We start from the raw sequence: 16765 nt of genomic DNA, 5'->3' as shown, positions 1-16765 counted from the left end.
TCCTTTTACTGATTCTACTAGAAAACAGACGTCCCTGTTTAGAAGGTAAAAGTCTCCGAGAGGTTTGAAACCTGTTCAGTCTGATCCACCTGGTGCCAGCTGAATTCTAGGCATGGAAAACACTAGTTTAAGGTGGCAGAATTTTATTCCTGACCTGGGATTTTGTCCCATACAATCACTGGAGACATTAGGGTTTGTCCTTTTTGTTTTACCTTTTCCTCCATCCCTCCTTCCTTTCTCTTCATCTCTTCCTTCTTTTGTCCTTTCTCCTATTCCCCTCCCACTGGAGGTTACTAGAAAGGACAACAGGGTGAGGCGGGCTGGCTCCAACTGGCTGTAGGATCTGCTGCTGCAGGGGCTGTGGGTTAGGAGTGTTCCTCTTTGGGAGGCGGAGGCAGAGCAGAGAATGAGCTTGGCTGGAGTCAAGTTCTTCTTGTCCTGGTTAAGTGGTGACTGGGCTTTTAAGGGGACCATGCTCCAGGTTCATGCCTTCCTGTCATCCTGGAGCAGCTGGGGAAGCAAGTCCTCATGGAGGGCCCTGCCCATATCCCTGTTCTCCAGGCTCCCTGAGGGGCAGAGGAAATTAAGGGTCTAGCTCTAGCTTCTATCCTGTAGCATCTCCTGCAGAGGGGCTGAGGGGAAAAAGAGAGTCCTGGCCCACGGGGCACTGGGAGCTGGCAGGAAAATGCTGATGGAGTCAGCTCTACCAGCTGCTGCTGCACCAGAAGGAACCCAGCTGGGAAATGGCACCCGATAGAAGAGTGAGACTGGGACCCCAGCCAATTTCTCTCAGACTGACCCTGGCTGGAGGATGAGTCTCTGTCTGTCTCTTTCTCTGTTCTACACCCCTCCCCTGCAATTCTGTTGGGCCAGGCACGCAGCGAGGACCCTGCCCACTGTGCAGCCACCAATGGGATTGGAAGGACACAAGCACTGCAACCACAATGACAAATGTGTGTGTGTCTCTCTTTCCCCGGGCTGAGCATCCATGAGGCCGAAGACCTGTGGTGCTGGGACTGGCACCAGGACAGCAGGCTCCTGGGCTACAGGAACACAGCCAGGGTGGGGGAGGTAAGGACACTCTGCCAGGGCATGAGACAGCTCAGGGAATGGGGGTGGCTGGGTCCGCTGCAATGGCTGCCTCCAGGGGCCACTAGATGGAGATGCCGTTCTAGCCGCAGGAGTTGGAGCCTGGCTCTGGGCAATCTGCTAATGCCTCACATCCTGTTGGTTTTAGGTCTTCGTAAAGTTCTTCTCCGAAGGGCAGAGAAGACTATTCCTCCGGACGGCAGTGCTGGCCATCCACAACCTCCTGCTGCGTGTCCAGGGGCAGCTCTAGGCACCAGCAAAGCAAGCACGTGCTTGGGGCAGCCCATTTGCAGGGGCGGCAGGGATCCAGCATGGCAGCTGAGAACCAACAGGGGCCCCTGGGAGCTGTAGTTCGTTGGTTAGCTCCCTGCCTATAGAGCCAGCCCTGGAGCAGGGAAAGAACTACATTTCCCAGCATTCCCTTGGCCACTACCAACAGGAAAGAGGGCGAAGGAGTGAGGAAGCTGAGACCTCATGCTGTAGCCTGCTGTGAATGGAGAGCTGCGCTGTGAGTAGGGATTCCATATTTTAACATTCAAAAAATAGGACACTCCACGGGGAGGAAGGGTAGCCCCACCCTGCCCCCATCCGCTCCCTCCGACTGCCCCCCCCAGAAACCCCAGCCCATCCAATCCCCCTGCTCCCTGTCCCCTGATCACCCCCTCCTGGGACCACTGCCCCAACTGCCCCGCAGGACTCCATCCCCTATCTAAGCCCCACTGGTCCTTGTACCCAACTTCCCCCTTCCTGAGACCGCCCCCAACTTCCCTTCTAGGACCCCACCCCCTACCTGTCCCCTGACAACCCCCTGGGACTCCCATGCCTATCCAACTGCTGCCTGTCCCCTAACTGCCCCCCCAAACCCCTGACCCCTCTAACCCCCCCCTTTTCCCTGCCCCTGACTGCCCCCTCGAACCTCCGCCCCATCCAACCCCCCCTGCTCCCTTTCCCTTTACAGCCCCCACCCCCGCAACTCCCTACCCCTTCTCCAACCCCCCAACCCCCTTACCGTGCCACTCAGACCAGCGTGTCTGGCTTCGTGCAGCTCCCGACACGCTGCTGCATACATGCTGCCGTGCTCCCCTGCGGAGCCACAGGCTCCCCCCCCGCCCAGCACCTGCCTTTCAGATTTGAACACCTCAAAATTCAGGTGTGCACAAGCTCCGTTTGGGCAGCGGTTACTTCATTTCTCCCAAATCAAATATACTGATCCACTGTAACTTGCTGTAGAAAAAGTAGGATAAAATTTAGCAAGAAATGCTTCTCAGTGGTTATTAGGACTGGAATTGCTATTTTCAACAGCCATTGCCTTTTGTTTGTTTGTTTAAAAGGAAGACAGTAATATTGCACTGGCAAATTCCTCATAGAAAGAAAGAGTGGAACAAAAGAATAATAAAGGCACCTCAACTTTTCCTCATTTATGTAGGACAGTCTTATAATATGCATCCAGATATCCTCCAATCACACAAGCTGAAAATTGATCCACTTTACTGCAGTTCTGTAATCATGGGGCAACTAATCCTGTCTGTGTTCTGTGCACATCTAAAATTCCTGCTGAATGACCTGCCGTGGGAACGAGTTTCCAGTGACCCAGGTCTGCGGAGGGTGCAGGTGGAGTGGGTGATCCCAGGGCTGGGGCAGCAGGAGGTGTGTGAGGGCGGGGGGGCAATGGTGGGCGGGTAGGGGGAACCCAGAGCTGGGGCAGCAGGGTGTGTGTGTGGGAGAGCCCAGGGCTGGGGCGGCAGGGGGGTGCGGGTGGGGGGGGGGTGCGGCGAGGAGCCCAGGGCTGGGACAGGGGGCAGCCAAAATTTTTTTTGCCTGGGGCGGCAAAATCCTAGAGCCGGCCCTGGTTCTGTAACCATATGGGAACCAATCCTGTCTGTGTTCTGTGCACATCTATAATTCCTGCTCAATGACCCACCCTGGGAGCGAATTACCAGTGACCCAGGGCTGGGGCGGAAGGAGGGTACAGTTGGCAGGAGAGAGCCCAGGGCTGGGGAGGCAGGGGGTGCGGGTGGAGGGGGAAGAGCCCAGGGCTGGGGCAGCAGGGGGTTTGTGGGTGGGGGGGAGAGCCCAGGGCTGGGGCGGCAAGGGGATGCGGGGGGTAGCCCAGGGCTGGGGGGGGGGCAGCCAAACATTTTTTTGCTTGGGGCGGCAAAAAACCTAGAGCCGGCCCTGATGGTTCCTAGGGGCCATGTTATCTGGAATATGCTAGAAAAGCCTTTTAGTATTAGCTTGGGCTTGGTCAGCTTACACCTGAAAAGGTGTAAGGGTGGGTCACAGTCTGAACAGCTAAAGATTGTTCCCAGTGTGTCTACTGAGGCTCTATGTCTTCACTGTCTAGCTTTTTTGACCCCCTATTTCATTCTTGGTGTCCAGTGCTTGGTGTCTATTTATATTTCTAGCTCACTGTAACCCTGCTGTGATAACTTGGCCTAAATTTACCCTGCTTGTAAGTTCAGCTATAAGAAACTGTGGAAAAGTTTATAAAAAAATATTGTGATAACCTATAACAATAAATATGGATTGGGAAAAGGTGAAAAAGAGGGGCAGAAAGACTGAATTAGTCCAAACAAAATAGCCTACTGAAATAATTGGAGGACTGTTCAAATCAGACCTGGGAAACAAGAGAAGTATGGGACTGGAAATCAATGAACCAAGACTGGCGTGTTTAGGGTGACCAGATGACAAAAACTAATTATCGGGACACATGGGGGGGGCGGGGGGGGGAAATAGGGCTTTGCCAAAGCAAAAAAAAAAAAAGCCAGAGCACCGCCGAAGCCAAATAGAGTCCCAACAATACATCTGTTGGGACACGGGACAAACAGCGGAATATCGGGACAGTCCCGATTTTATTGGGACGTCTGGTCACCCTAGGTGTGTTAAGCCTAAACTGTGGACAAAATAACAAAAGAATGGGCTATTCTGCCCATCACTCCCTTTAGAGCAGTGGTTCTCAAAGCTGGTCCGCCACTTGTTCAGGGAAAACCCCTGGCGGGCCGGGCCAGTTTGTTTACCTGCTGCGTCTGCAGGTTTGGCCGATCGTGGCTCCCACTGGCCACAGTTCGCAGTTCCAGGCCAATGGGGGCTGCGGGAAGCAGTGCAGGCCAAGGGATGTGCTGGGTGCCCTGTCAAACAAGGGGGGTTCTTTCTAAAAACTCTCCAGCTATAGGGAAAAGGAAATAAAAGGCTTACTTAATACTTTATATTTTAAATGTTTTAACTGTGTGTGGGGATTTTTGTTTGTTTGTTTGTTTTTTGCATCTTTAATGAAAGGTTTAAAAAAACAGTGTATTTGCCATGCTGCTAAGCAGGCTAAAATCTCCATACAACAAACCCCAAACCTTGTTAATATTGAACAGTTAAAGGGTCATGTTAACACTGTTGACTATTTGGGTCCATATATTCTATCTAAATTAATACAACCCTTACAAGATCCATTAGCAATCAATTCTATTTTAAGATGTTCTTCAGGCATGGGGCAAAAGGCACCCTCTAACATAGGTACCAAACAGAATTTGCCTGGTTCCAAAAGAAGCTTACCCGAACTTGAATGAGCAACATTGACTTGATCCTGCCTTGATCCCAAACTGTCATTCTCAGTCCACAGTCAAACTATTACAAGAAGATCAGTCAGGTCAGCCTCTGGTGCAGGATTCCAGAGATGGTTGCATTCCTGTATACATTAGGAATTTGGCATGTGTATTGTATTTATTTAGATGTTAGAAATGCAACGGAGTTTTCTGTGGTGGTGTAGAAACTGTCAGTACAAATGATACAAACTTCACTGCACTGTCACCCCCTTCTAACAACAAAACTTATTACACGACCCCAGCAGGGGGACGGAAGCCTGAGCCTAGCTGACCCCAGAAATCCCAGGTGGGGGGCGGGGGAGCAAAGCCAAAGTCTGAGCTCCACCACCCAGGGCTGAAGCCCTTGGGCTTCGACCCTGTGCCCGGGTGGAGGGGCTTGGGCTTCAGCTTTGGCCCTGGGCCCAGCAAGTCTAATATCAGCCCTGGCGACCCCATTAAAATGGGATCACAACCCCTTTGGGGTCCCAAACCCATAGTTTGAGAACTGCTGGGTTGTGATGCATGTTTGCTGGTCTAACAGAGGAAAGGGATCACAGCTGAAGGAAAGGGTGCAGTTCTCAGCTGCCTTTGCACTGCACTGATTGTGGTCTGCACATTTTCAGGTTGTTGCATCTGCTATAAGTTAGAGCAGCCTTAGGGGTGCTCTAATAGGCTGCAGAACTGGCCTGCACAGAGCAGCCAGAGAATTGGAACACTGTGAAGATAAGCTTTCAGCCACCTTGGTGTGCATTTCCATAACTTGTGCTGTGCATAGCCTAGCCAGACCCCTAAATCTAGTCCATACACTTGCTTTCTGTAAACTGGTTAGAATGAGTCACTTTAATATGGAGATATACCTATGTCATAGAGCTGGAAGGGACCTTGAAAGGTCATTGAGTTGAGTCCAGTCCCCTGCCTTCACAGCAGGACCAAGTACTGTCCCTGACAGATTTTTGCCCTAGATCCCTAAATGGCCCCCTCAAGGATTAAACTCACAACCCTGGGTTTAGCAGGCCAATGCTCAAACCACTGAGCTATCCCTCCCCCCACTTTCTTAAAAGTGACCCCCTGAAAGCTTCTTACAATGTTTGCTGGCTCCTTAATCCTGAACTTCAGGGGAGGGGGTTCAATAAGCAGGCAGAAGAGATGACTAATTGAGGCTTCTTTTTTTTCAGTGCAACATATGTCAGTGTATTCCCCCTGAAAATCTGCCTGCTTCTACCCGGCTAAAAAATGTGGTAGTAAAATCCTGGGCAACAGATACCATTCGCAAACCTGTACGTATACACACCGCACTAGAGCTAGCTCCAGAATGTGCTGTTGTTTGTATCAGAGGTGGAAAAATTCATCAGAGTGGAGTACTTGGCACACAGAGTGAGGATTCCTGCTTTCTGTTCCAAGTTCTGCCAGTGATCTCTGGGAAGCCACTTCAGCACCTCAGTTTATTGCTCTGTAGAAACAGAACAGGCAATACCTTCATCCCACGGGTGTTAAGGTTACGTTGCCTAGTATTACTTGCAGTTCTTCTATTACCTTCTCTCTCATGTTAACACATGGAAATAGTGTTGAATGCCGTGAATAGTCAGTTTTATTGGTAACCCACCTATATAGCTCACCTTAACTTAATGTTTTTACAAGGATTTGGTTGGTTGCATTGCCTATTTATAGAAGTGGTTGGGGTTGTTATTTTTTTTAATAAACAAACAATGTTCTAGAGCAGGACAAAGCATCCACAGCCTCCTAGTGAATCTAGCCCTGGAGATTCACTGCACCACATTATTTATTTGTACTGCCTGTCACAGAGTTGCAACGATACCATGTCCCCTGGTTTCTGGATGTAGTTTTGGCACTGCTGTTCCTCAGTTTCCCCAGTATCTTCCTGAACCTACTAAAGCTATAGAAATGAACTGGCCCTCCAGCCAAGATGCCTTCAAGAGTCTGAGCCCTTCTGGGGCCTTTAACGTCCAGCAAAAATAGGAAAACAGCTGAATCTTCAGCTCCAGTTGAGCTTAGCTGGCCACCTCCCTCCCTCATAAGCAGGCTTCAGCTACCACACGATGTGCTCACCTCTGTCTAATTCTCAGCCCTAATTGGGCTTAGCTGCCTGAGCCTCAGCTAAAATGTGGCATCTTCACATCCATCTACAAGCTCCTGGGCCTCACTCAATCCCACAGTCTAGGGTTGGCACAGTTCTCTATCTTTCCAGCATTTCAGGCAGGCCATCATGCCTCAAGCACATACTGTCTGCCCCTCTGGCCTTCTCTCAGGCCCTTACACACACACACACACACACACACACACCTCACTGCATCCTTCCCCCCCAGGTCTCTTCTCACCAACTATCCTTCTCTCTCCTCCTTTGCATCCATCACCTTCACCAGACCACATCCTCCACAGGTGCAATAAGTGAGGTTACTAGCACTCTCGGGCTCCTTCACCCATTTTGGTGCTGATGCGGAGTTTACACCCTGTCACACTGCCATATTCCCGAAGATGAAGTATAGTGCAAATATTGTAGCAAGTTTAACTACTGCAAACTTGGGCTGATCCTGCTCTGCTTCCATTAAAATCAATGAAAATAGTCTCATTGGCTTCACTGGGTGCCTAAACATATCCCGGGGAGCCCTAATCTATGGGACCCTATTTCTAGCCCTAGGAACCCTACCAACTCTAAGTATATCTCTAGCCTGAGGAGCCCTAGCCATTGGAACCTGAACTCCAGCTCAGGTAGACCTACAATTTGGAACTGCAACTCTAGCCCGGGGAGCACCATCCTATGGAATGCTAAGCCTCGCCTGGTTAGCCCTACACTTTGGATCATTAACCTGAGCCTGGGAAGCCCTAACTTTGGTACCCTAACCCTACCCCTGAGAATAAGATGACCATATGCCCCCATTTTCCAGGGACAGTCCCCAGATCTGTATCCCCTGGCAAACAATGCCCCCAGACAGTTCTTGGTACATGAAATTTGTCCCCAAATGCCCTTACTTTTAATTTCTCATGTTGGTTAATACATCTAGTGAATAAATGCATTAAAGAGAAGTATCCCGAAGATTTCTATTATTACTATTAGTTAAAACAGAGTGAGTATGACCTTGCTTTGCAAGAAGGAATATATGCATATCATACCATTAGACATAATCACAGTTTCAGGTCAATGGACTGTACTTCCAATTTAAATAAAAAATTCAGCAACCCAAAATTCTCATATGCGCAGACAAATTTTGAAGCAATAGTTGTAGATGTGGGGCAAATTATGAACTAATTGATGACTGGAATGATGCTGAATTTGTGTCACTATTGCCTTGTGCTACTCCATAGCAAAGTATGCACATCCAGTGTTGGAATTGTCTGTCCATGCTAAGAAACTAGACCCTGTTCTAAATGACAGCTGTCGTGGAAAACAGGATATCTAAAGCTAACATCAAAGGTTGGCCTGTACTTACTGGCTGGCATTGCACCACCTGATATCAAGAGGAAGCTAGCCATCAAAAGGAAAAATCACTGCAGATGGAAGACCCAAGGCATCCATTATATGGTCACACAGGAGTAACCAAACACCTCAAATCATGAAAGAGTTTTATCACCATTATTGTGACTTTGGATACGACAGCTGGCAAGGCATGACTGAGGTTATGGAATGAAAGACTACGCACAGTCGGATGCACTGAAATAGATCTGGAACCTCAGGCAGACCTTCCCAGAGCAGCCAATACAGACTGGTCAACGTGGCGATGCCTAACCACCTGCGCATGCAAACTGGCAGATCAAAGACTAACATGATCAAATGGGGTTATTCTAATGACATGAATACATGCAAGTGTGGTGAAGTGCAGACAAAGAGCACCTGCTCATTTGACAACCCTTTGGGGAGACCTGTACAAAGGAGGACCTTGCTGCAGCGACAGAAAGAGCCATTGCTTGTTCATGGTTCTAGAAAAACATCTAGTTTGTGACAGGACACAAGAAGGAAAAGACCCTGGGCAGGGACTGGCGAATAGCAGAAATAAATGCATGGCTACACAAGTGGTGTCAGTGAGACGGCTTTGTCTTCTTCAACCATGAGTTGATGTTCCAGGAAAGAGGACTACTGTCCTGGGATGGGCTCTATCTATCAACTACTGGGAAGAGTGTCTTTGAACATCATCTGGCTAATCTGATAAGGAGAGCTTTAAACTAGTTCCTACGGGGGGAAAACAGGAAGGGGCTAAATTCTGGACTACAGACTAGAAATCACAACTGCATTAAAAAGGCAAGAAGAAAAGCAACAGGCAGTCTGCAAAATATCTTTGAGGTCTGTATACAAATACAAGGAATATGAGGAACAAGCGGGATGACTTGGAAGTCATAGTATAACAAGAAAATTATGACTTAACTGGTATTACAGAAAGTTTGTAGAACAATTCCCATGATTGGAGTACCAGCATTGAGGAATATACATTGTTCCGAAAGGATATCTATGGGAAAAAGAAAGAGTGTTGCGCTGTATGTCAAGACTGTATACACTTGCTCAGAGATCCAAGAGGACATGAGCAACAGACATACTGACAGGTTTCAGAGTAGCAGCCGTGTTAGTCTGTATCCGCTAAAAGAACATGAGTACTTGTGGCACCTTAGAGACTAACAAATTTATTAGAGCATAAGCTTTCGTGGACTACAGCCCACTTCTTCGGATGCATACTGAAAGTCTCTGGGTGAGGATAAAAAGGTAAAAAGAACAGTAACGATGTTATGGTGGGGGGCTTTTATAAATCACCAAATCAGGAAGAGGAAGTGGATGAGTCATTCTCATAGACTCATAGACTCATAGACTTTAAGGTCAGAAGGGACCATTATGATCATCTGGTCTGTCCCCTTGAATGATGCAGGCCACAAAGCCGTCCCTACCCTTTCCCTTGACTCTGCTGTTGAAGTCCCCAAATCCTGTGGCTTAGAGACTTCAATTGGCAGAGAATCCTCCTGCTAGCGATCCCTGCCCCATGCTGCGGAGGAAGGCGAAAAACCTCCAGGGCCTCTGCCAATCTACCCTGGAGGAAAATTCCTTCCCGACCCCAAATATGGCAATCAGTAAAACCCCGAGCATGTAGGCAAGAGTCTCCAGCCTGACCCTCGTTAGCCATTATACTATTTACCTGCCATGGCACGGTATTCCTTTGACTAAAATCATGTTTTTCCATTAAACCATTCCCTCCATAAACTTATCTAGCTTAATCTTAAAACCAGACAGGTCCTTCGCCCCCACCGTTTCCCTCCGAAGGCTATTCCAATATTTCACCCCTCTGACGGTCAGAAACCTTCGTCTAATATCAAGCCTAAACTTCCCCACGGCCAGTTTATATCCATTCATTCTCGTGTCCACATTAGTACTGAGCTGGAATAATTCCTCTCCCTCCCTGGTATTTATCCCTCTGATATATTTAAAGAGAGCAATCATATCCCCCCTCAGCCTTCGTTTGGTCAGGCTAAACAACCCGAGCTCCTCTAGTCTCCTTTCATATGACAGGTTTTCCATTCCTCTGATTATCCTAGTGGCCCTTCTCTGTACCCGTTTCAGTTTGAGTTCATCTTTTTTAAACATGGGAGACCAGAACTGCACACAGTACTCCAAATGAGGTCTCACCAGCGCCTTATACAACGGAAGCAGCACCTTCTTATCCCTACTAGATATACCTTGCCTAATGCATCCCAAGACCGCATTGGCTTTTTTCACCGCCACGTCACATTGTCGACTCATAGTCATCCTGCGGTCTACAAGGACCCCAAGGTCTTTCTCCTCCTCTGTTACTTCTAACCGATGTGTCCCCAGCTTGTAACTAAAATTGTTGTTAGTCATCCCTAAATGCATCACCTTACACTTTTCACTATTAAATTTCATCCTATTTCTGATACTCCAATTCACAAGGTCATTCAAGTCTTCCTGCAGAATATCCCTATCCTCCTCCGAATTGGCAATACCTCCCAGCTTTGTGTCATCCGCAAACTTTATCAGCCCACTTCTACAATCGGTTCCGAGGTCAGTAATAAATAGATTAAATAAAATGGGTCCCAAAACCGAACCTTGAGGAACTCCACTGGTGACCTCCCTCCAACCTGACAGTTCACCCTTCAATACGACTCGCTGCATTCTCCCCATTAACCAGTTCCTTATCCACCTCTGGATTTTCATATCGATCCCCATCTTTTCCAGTTTAACCAATAATTCCTCATGTGGTACAGTATCAAACGCCTTACTGAAATCAAGGTATATTAGGTCCACCGCATTTCCCTTATCTAATAAATCCGTTACTTTCTCGAAGAAGGAGATCAGATTGGTTTGGCACGATCTGCCCTTCGTAAAACCATGTTGTAATTTGTCGCAATTGCCATTGACCTCAAGGTCCTCAACTACTTTCTCTTTCAGAATTTTCTCCAGGACCTTGCACACTACAGATGTTAAACTAACAGGCCTGTAGTTACCCGGGTCACTTTTTTTCCCTTTCTTGAAAATAGGAACCACATTAGCTATTCTCCAGTCTAACGGAACCACCCCCGAGTTTACAGATTCATTAAAAATTATCGCTAAGGGGCCTGCTATTTCCCGTGCCAATTCCTTCAGTATTCTCGGATGAAGATCATCCGGTCCGCCCGACTTAGCCCCATTAAGGTGTTCAAGTTTGGTTTCTACCTCGGATACTGTAATCCCCCCTCCTGTATCCCCCTCTGTCACGCTGTTAGTATTCCTAATCCCTTCATTGGCCTCATTGAACACCGATGCAAAATATTCTACAAGCAGGTAACAAGATTAGCTCACTCACATGAGCTAGTATTAATGGGGGATTTTCCCTGATATCTCTTGGAAGACTATTACAGCAAAACATAATACGTCCTGCAAATTCTTAGCATGTGTAGGGGACAACTTTCCAATTCAGAAAGTTGAGGAAACAGCCATTTTGGATCTGGTTTTGACCAACAGACATGAATTAGTTACAAACATGAAGGTGACTGGGAACTTGTGAGGAAGTAATCATGATCTGAGAATTCAAGATCCTATGGAAAGGAGGACATGAGAACAGTAAAACAAGGACACTGGACTTCAGAATGGTGGATTTCAACCAACTCAGAGAAATAGTAGGCAAAGTCCCATGGAAAGACCAATTAGGAAGAAAAGGAATCAAAGGGGGCTGGTAGTTCTTAAAAGATGTAATACTAGAGGCTCAATATCAAGCTATTCTGATTCAAAGGAAAGATAAGAAAAGCCACAGGAGGTCAACATGGCTTCACAAGGAGTTTTTTAGCTACCTAAAACCAAAAAGGGTACACACAGGAAATGGAAGGAGGAGCTCATCACAGGGAAGTATACATGGGAATAGTGAGTGTGTGTAAGAACAAAGTCAGGAAAGCCCAGGCTATGTCACACAAAAAAGAAAGATCTAGGAGTGTGTGACTCTGATGCTCAATAGAGAAGGTGAGCTGGTAACGGAAGATGACAGGAAGGCAAAGCTACTCAATGCCTACTTTGCTCAGTCTTCTCACAAAAAATAACATGTGACCAGATGACTCGCAAAGTTACCATGGACAATAAAGGAGAAGGGATACGGATCAAGATAAGTAAAGAACATGTCAGAGATCTTCTGACCAATTTGAATGACTTCAGATCAGCAAGGCCTGATGCTATTCATCCCAGGGTACTGAAGGATTAGCTGACGAAATCGCAGAACCACTGGCAATAATATTTGCAAACTCATGGATCACAGGAATGGTCCTGGAAGATCGGAGAAGGGCTAATATAGTACCTGTCCTTAAAAAGAGGGAAAAGGAGGATCTGGGGAACAATAGACAAGTCAGCCTACTTGAACAAGGTATAAAACATTCAATTTCTAAATACCTGCAGGATGACAGGGTTATAACTAGGAGCCAGCATGGATTTACTAAGAACTATTCATAGAATATCAGGGTTGGAAGGGACCTCAGGAGGTCATCTAGTCCAACCCCCTGCTCAAAGCAGGACCAATTCCCAACTAAATCATCCCAGCCAGGGCTTTGTCAAGCCTAACCTTAAAAACCTCTAAGGAAGGAGATTCCACCACCTTCCTAGGTAACCCATTCCAGTGCTTCACCACCCTCCCAGTGAAAAAGTTTTTCCTAATATCCAACCTAGACCTCCCCCACTGCAACTTGAGACCATTACTCCTTGTTCTGTCATCTGGTATCACTGAGAACAGTCTAGATCCATCCTCTTTGGAACCCCCTTTCAGGTAGTTGAAAGCAGCTATCAAATCCCCCCTCATTCTTCTCTTCTGCAGACTAAACAATCCCAGTTCCCTCAGCCTCTCCTCATAAGTCATGTGCTCCAGCCCCCTAATCATTTTTGTTGCCCTCCGCTGGACTCTTTCCAATTTTTCCACATCCTTCTTGTACTGTGGGGCCCAAAACTGGACACAGTACTCCAGATGAGGCCTCACCAATGCCAAATAGAGGGGAATGATCACGTCCCTCGATCTGCTAGCAATGCCCCTACTTATACAGCCCAAAATTCCGTTAGCCTTCTTGGCAACAAGGGCACACTGTTGACTCATATCCAGCTTCTCATCCACTGTAAACCCTAGGTCCTTTTCTGCAGAACTGCTTCCTAGCCATTCGGTCCCTAGTCTGTAACAGTGAATGGGATTCTTCCGTCCTAAGTGCATGACTCTGCACTTGTCCTTGTTGAACCTCATCAGATTTCTTTTGGCCCAATCCTCTAATTTGTCTAGGTCTCTCTGTATCCTATCCCTACCTTCCAGCGTATCTACCACTCCTCCCAGTTTAGTGTCATCTGCAAACTTGCTGAGAGTGCAGTCCACGCCGTCCTCCAGATCATTAATGAAGATATTGAACAAAACCGACCCCAGGACTGACCCTTGGGGCACTCCATTTGAAACCAGCTGCCAACTAGACATGGAGCCATTGATCACTACCCGTTGAGCCCGACAATCTAGCCAGCTTTCTATCCACCTTATAGTCCATTCATCCAGCCCATACTTCTTTAACTTGCTGGCAAGAATACCGTGGGAGACCGTATCAAAAGCTTTGCTGAAGTCAAGGAATAACACATCCACTGCTTTCCTCTCATCCACAGACCCAGTTATCTCCTCATAGAAGGCAATTAGATTAGTCAGGCATGACTTGCCCTTGGTGAATCCATGCTGACTGTTCCTGATCCCTTTCCTCTCCTCTAAGTGCTTCAGAACTGATTCCTTGAGGACCTGCTCCATGATTTTTCCAGGGACTGAGGTGAGGCTGACTGGCCTGTAGTTCCCCGGATCCTCCTTCTTCCTTTTTTTAAAGATGGGCACTACATTAGCCTTTTTTCAGTCATCCAGGACCTCCCCCGATCGCCATGAGTTTTCAAAGATAATGGCCAATGGCTCTGCAATCACATCTCTCAACTTCTTTAGCACCCTCCGATGCAGCGCATCCAGCCCATGGACTTGTGCTCGTCCAGTTTTTCTAAATAGTCCTGAACCACTTCTTTCTCCACAGAGGGCTGGTCACCTCCTCCCCATACTGTGCTGCCCAGTGCAGCAGTCTGGGAGCTGACCTTGTTTGTGAAGACAGAGGCAAAAAAAGCATTGAGTACATTAGCTTTTTCCACATCCTCTGTCACTAAGTTGCTTCCCTCATTCAGTAAGGGGCCCACACTTTCCTTGACTTTCTTCTTGTTGCTAACATACCTGAAGAAACCCTTCTTGTTACTCTTAACATCCCTTGCTAGCTGCAACTCCAAGTGTGATTTGGCCTTCCTGATTTCACTCCTGCATGCCTGAGCAATATTTTTATACTCCTCCCTGGTCATTTGTCCAATCTTCCACTTCTAGTAAGCTTCTTTTTTGTGTTTAAGATCAGCAAGGATTTCACTGTTAAGCCAAGCTGGTCACCTGCCATATTTGCTATTCTTTCTACACAGCGGGATGGTTTGTTCCTGCAACCTCAATAAGGATTCTTTAAAAATACAGCCAGCTCTCCTGAACTCCTTTCCCCCTCATGTTATTCTCCCAAGGGATCCTGTCCATCAGTTCCCTGAGGGAGTCAAAGTCTGCTTTTCTGAAGTCCAGGGTCCATATTCTGCTGCTCTCCTTTCTTCCTTGTGTCAGGATCCTGAACTTGACCATTTCATGGTGACTGCCTCCCAGGTTCCCATCCACTTTTGCTTCCCCTACTAATTCTTCCCGGTTTGTGAGCAGCAGGTCTAGAAGAGCTCTGCCCCTAGTTGGTTCCTCCAGCACTTGTACCAGGAAATTGTCCCCTACACTTTCCAAAAACTTCCTGGATTGTCTGTGGACTGCTGTATTGCTCTCCCAGCAGATATCAGGGTGATTAAAGTCTCCCATGAGAACCAGGGCCTGTGATCTAGTAACTTCTGCTAGTTGCCAGAAGAAAGCCTCGTCCACCTCATCCCCCTGGTCTGGTGGTCTATAGCAGACTCCCACCATGACATCACCCTTGTTGCTCACACTTCTAAACTTAATGCAGAGACTCAAGTTTTTCTGCAGTTTCATACCGGAGCTCTGAGCAGTCATACTCCTCTCTTTCATACAATCCAACTCCCCCACCTTTTCTGCCCTGCCTGTCCTTCCTGAACAGTTTAGAACCATCAGATCATATTATGCCAAACCAGCTTGAATTCCTTCTTTGACAGGGTAATTGGTTTTGTGGATAGGGGGAATGCAGTGAAAATAATATACCTGGACTTCAGCAAGGCTTTGGACATGTTCCCACATGACACTCTGATAAGTAAGCTGGAGAAATGCAGGCTTGGCAGAAATGGCTACATAATCCATTAAACAGCCACAAACAAAGAGTAACTATGAATGGATTATGTCAGATTGGAGGGAGGTTTCAAGTGGGGTTCCACGGGGATCTGTTCTTGGTCTGCTGTTGTTAACATCTTTATTAATGACCTGGATGTAGGAATAGCAAGCGTTCTGATCAAATTTGCAGATGACACAAAGCTGGGGGGATGACAACACTTTGGAAGATAGAGCTAAAATTCAGCGGGATCTTGATACATTGGAGAACTGGGCTCTAGACAACAAAATTAAATTCAACAAAGAAATGTAAGGTGCCGCACTTAAGGAAGAAAACCCAAATGCACAAATAAGGTACCCGGATCGGCGGGTAGTGATCGATCTATCGGGGATTGATTTATCGTGTCTAGTGTAGACGCGATAAATTGATCCCTGATCACTCTGCCGTTGACTCCGGAACTCCACCACGGCGAGAGGCGGAAGCAGAGTCAATGGGGGAGTGGCGGCCATTGAGCCTGTGCCGCGAGGACACGAAGTAAGTGATTCTAAATCGATCTAAGATATGTCGACTTCAGCTACGCTATTCTCGTAGCTTAAGTTGCATATCTTAGATCGATTCCCCCCCGCCCCCAGTGTAGACCAGGCCATACAGAATGGGGGTTAGCTGGCTTGGCAGCAGCACTGCTTAAAAGGATCTGTGAGTTGTGGTGGATCACAATATCAGCGTGAGTCAGCAAAGAGATGCAGTTTCAAAAAAGCAAATGCAATTTTAGGTTGCATTAACAGAGGGATAGCATGCAAGTCATGGGAGGTGATAGTACCCCTCTACTCCACGCTGGTTAGGCCTCAGAGGAGTACTGTGTTCAGTTTTGGTCACCAATGTATAGAAAGGATGTAGAGAAACTGTAAAGGATCCAGAGGCAAGCAACCAAGATAATCAGAGGGATGGAATGCAAGCCATATGAGCAAACGCTGAAGGAACTGGGTATGCTTAGTTTGGAAAAGAGGAGATTAAGAGGGGACATGATAGTGGTCTTCAAACACTTGAATGGCTGCTGCCATAAAAAAAGATGGAGAAAAGTTGTTCTCTCTTGCCACAGATGGCAGGACAAGAGGCAATGGGTTCAAACTACAGCATAGCAGATTTAGATTAAATCTCAGGAAAAGCTTCCTAACTAAAAAGAGTAGGACAATGGAACAGACAGCCTTGAGAGGTTGTGGAAGCTCCTTCACTGGAGGTTTTCAAAAGGAGGTTGGATAGCCATCTGTCTTGTATTGGTTAGCCACAACAAATCCTGCATCTTGGCAGGGAGGGTCACTAGATGACCCTTGCAGTCC

The sequence above is a fragment of the Chrysemys picta genome, chromosome 3, assembly GCF_011386835.1.
Source record: "Chrysemys picta bellii isolate R12L10 chromosome 3, ASM1138683v2, whole genome shotgun sequence".
Taxonomy (NCBI): Eukaryota; Metazoa; Chordata; order Testudines; family Emydidae; genus Chrysemys; species Chrysemys picta.
This window is presented reverse-complemented; position numbering follows the sequence as displayed.